The sequence below is a fragment of the Mirounga leonina genome, unplaced genomic scaffold, assembly GCF_011800145.1.
Source record: "Mirounga leonina isolate KUSES-001 unplaced genomic scaffold, KU_Mleo_1.0 Mir_366, whole genome shotgun sequence".
NCBI lineage: Eukaryota > Metazoa > Chordata > Mammalia > Carnivora > Phocidae > Mirounga > Mirounga leonina.
In genome coordinates this window covers 17,609,417-17,612,545 of record NW_023270709.1, presented here as the reverse complement: position 1 = coordinate 17,612,545, position 3,129 = coordinate 17,609,417, and the positions used below count along the sequence as shown (strand labels likewise).

General features: G+C 46.9%; 1 pseudogene; it reads right to left on the bottom strand.

Annotated features, from left to right (window-relative positions):
• Positions 1-536: 536 nt before the first annotated feature.
• LOC118027219 lies at positions 537-1,893 on the bottom strand (annotated as a pseudogene).
• Positions 1,894-3,129: the final 1,236 nt, after the last annotated feature.

Here is a 3,129-nt window from a genome sequence, read left to right as displayed (position 1 = left end):
AATGTCTTCCTTAGGAAACAAAGGGACAATAGAATGGATATAGCGGAACCGGATGTATGTTGTCCATGACCTCTGTGGACATTTGCCCGAATCCCCACCTGCACATGTATGGGTCAATGAGGCTAAGGGCATTGAGGAATGTGTGTTTTTGTGGTGTATGTGGCAGTGTCTCACGGGTCGGGGGGATAAAAAGATGAGAAAGCAAATAGAACAGGATGGACAAAGACTGGAATGATCAAGCTTAATGGGGGCTCTAACTGGATCCATTTTGCCATGGTTTCCCCCACCCCCAGGCCCTCAACAATCACATGAGACTTCAGGAATGCACCACACAGAATCAATTAGTTCAAAGATATGCCACATGGAACTGATTTGTTAAATATGGCCCCTCCGTTACCCTCAGCCTCCAGCATACTCCCTTAGAGTAGTACAGTCAGGGAAGGCTTAACGATTGGGAGGAATCTCCCACACTTTTCCAGGACAGAATTCTGGCTAGTCCCAAAAAGAGTTCTTCTTTTAAGGATTTTGGGGAAACTTTAGACACTGAAATTTTTATTAGTATTGGTGATGTTTGGAGCAAATTCAGCTCCAGGAGCTGCATGGTTGAACACAGGAGGGGTTCCACCAATTGCCCCAATTCCTTCCATTATAGCAACTTGGCCAAAGCATTCAGTTGTTGGTGGAGTTGATCCCAAGGTTCCATCTGGCATCATAGTGGCAGGTCCTGGAGGACCTGGGGTACCAACTGGCACTGGAGCGTGGGGCATGACACCTCTTTTGTTGATGCCCATAGCACCTCCCATAGCCATCCGGCCCACCCATCTCCTGTTCTCTTGCATCAGGGCATGTTCCCTTGAATCCTTCCTACTGTCGCCGCATCTCTTCCTCATGCACCTGCACTCCACCTCCTGCCTGAGTTCCAGTTGCTTTCCTTCCTGCACTTCTTGGTTGTGCAACTAACTCTTCCATCCTCCAGAGTTCTTCTCGATGCCTCATCAAATCCTGTCTCATTAGCACGACTTGGTGCTCATGGCGAGCAGCCTCCATCTCCATCTCCAGCTTCTCACCAGCTTCCTTGATGTTGCGGTCCACTTGGTCCTGCTGCTTCTATCTCAGTGTCTTCCAGGGCATGGCATAGTCGTACTCAAAGGAGCCAGGCTGCACAAATCTGGGTGGCTGCTCTCACTTCTTGTGAAATTGCTGGTTCTTTATAACCAGCTTCTCTGGAAGTCCTCTTCGTCATCCACCTGGTCCTTGGGCTCCACAGTCACAGGCTGAGGAAATGTGGTTAGCAAGAAGGAAGCTTCACTGGACCTGTCCAGAGCCTTCCAAGCCACTGGCTTCCCTGAGAATTCAACAACGCCTTTTCCTGAGTGCCTTCCTTGATCAGCCACAATGACTTCAACCTGCCCATTCCACCTGGCCAAACACAGAAAAGGCTTCCTGCAGCAGTTCGTTGGAAACATACTGAGGAAGGTTTCGGTCAGTAAGGGATGCACTATGGCAGGCAAAGCGCACGAACAGCTGCTTTCCACGGAGGGCCATGTTGTCCAGCCCTGCTTTAGCAATCTCCGCTAGGGTTTGTGTTTCCAAGCAGATAAAGCCAAAGCCCTATCCTGTGAATGAAGACTTTGCCTGCCTTCCCTTCTGCCTCAAATAGTTTCCTCATCTCCTCAGTGATGTCAGGAGGAAGATTGCCTACAAAGGGCCAGCTACGTTGGGTGAAGGCTTCTCTCCTGGTTTCCTAAAATTCTTCAGGTCAATAGTCAAGTCTTCATTTGGGCTGTTGGCTTGTTGCCCACTTGCAGGTATTGGTGGTCGTGATGGCTGCTGATGATGCTTCGTTGGAATATGGTTTTGCTTCTCCAAGTTAAGGGTTTTATTGCTCTGCATCTCTGCACCCCTCTATGGATTGTTCTGCCCTCAGAGTAACAGCAACGCTACACAGCCTCTACCGTCCCAAGACTGATTACTAGAAAATTTTTAAATGACATGTATGGCTTGCATTGGTTTTCACATCATGTTTCAATGGAACAGTGGGGCTCTAGACTGATAGAACATCTACATGGGGATCAGATTTTCAGATAATGCTACAGATGTGCCATTGGGGTGTCTACAAAGCCCAGGGAAGTTCTAACTGGGCATGCTACCAAAACAGTGAGTTATTTCTATTTAAAATTAGGGGAGGGACACATGGGTGGTGCAGTTGGTTAAGTGTCTGACTCTTGGTTTCAGCTCAGGTCTGATCTCAGGGTCGTGGGATTGGGGCTCTGCACTCAGCTCAGAGTCTGCTTGAGTTTCTCTCTCCCTCTTCCTCTGCCCTTCCCCCCTGTGCGCTCTCTCTCTCTCTCACTGAAATAAATAAATAAATCTTTTTAAAAATAAAATTAGGAGAAAATCTCAGCAACAGGAATCAGCGAATCCAAGTCAGGTATCATTGAGTAGGGTACTTTGGGTTTGTATTTTTAAGATCTTTCTCTACATGGTATATTCTTTTCCACTACGGTGTTTTGAATTTTAGAAACTATAAAGCAGAATCAAATTTCTACAGTTTGTGGAATAGACTCTACCTACAAGTTAAAGGGCAGGTGATGGATGGGTATTTAAGAGAGGTTCCTGGACATGGTGGTACATACACCGAATCTGGAAGGATGAAGAGTTTTTGACAAATAGGAGAACAAGGCTCTCAGCCCGGATAGTGTCCTGGGCAGGAGACACAGACCAAGCACTACAGCAGGTGGCTGAGAACCCAAACATGCCTGTCTTACTGCCACTCACAGGGATCACTGTTTAACTTCTTTGAGCCTTGGTTTCCTCGTCTGTAAAGCAAAGCTAATAATGCCAACCTCGGTGTGTTGTTGTGAGGAGGAAATGTGATACTTTCTATAAAGTGCTCAGCACAACAAAAGCACACTCCACAGAGTGATGGTTATGATGATGATGATGATGATGATGATTACTAATGGAAACTAAAACTGTTTCAGTAAGAGAGAACCAAAACTTTATATAGGGAGTTTGGGAAACCACTCAGAGGAGTTAAGAAAAATGAAGTGCACAGGGTGGATTGAAGAGAAGAACCAGACCCCGAGAGGTCAGTTGCAAGGCTGATGTGAACCAGGTGAGAGGTGG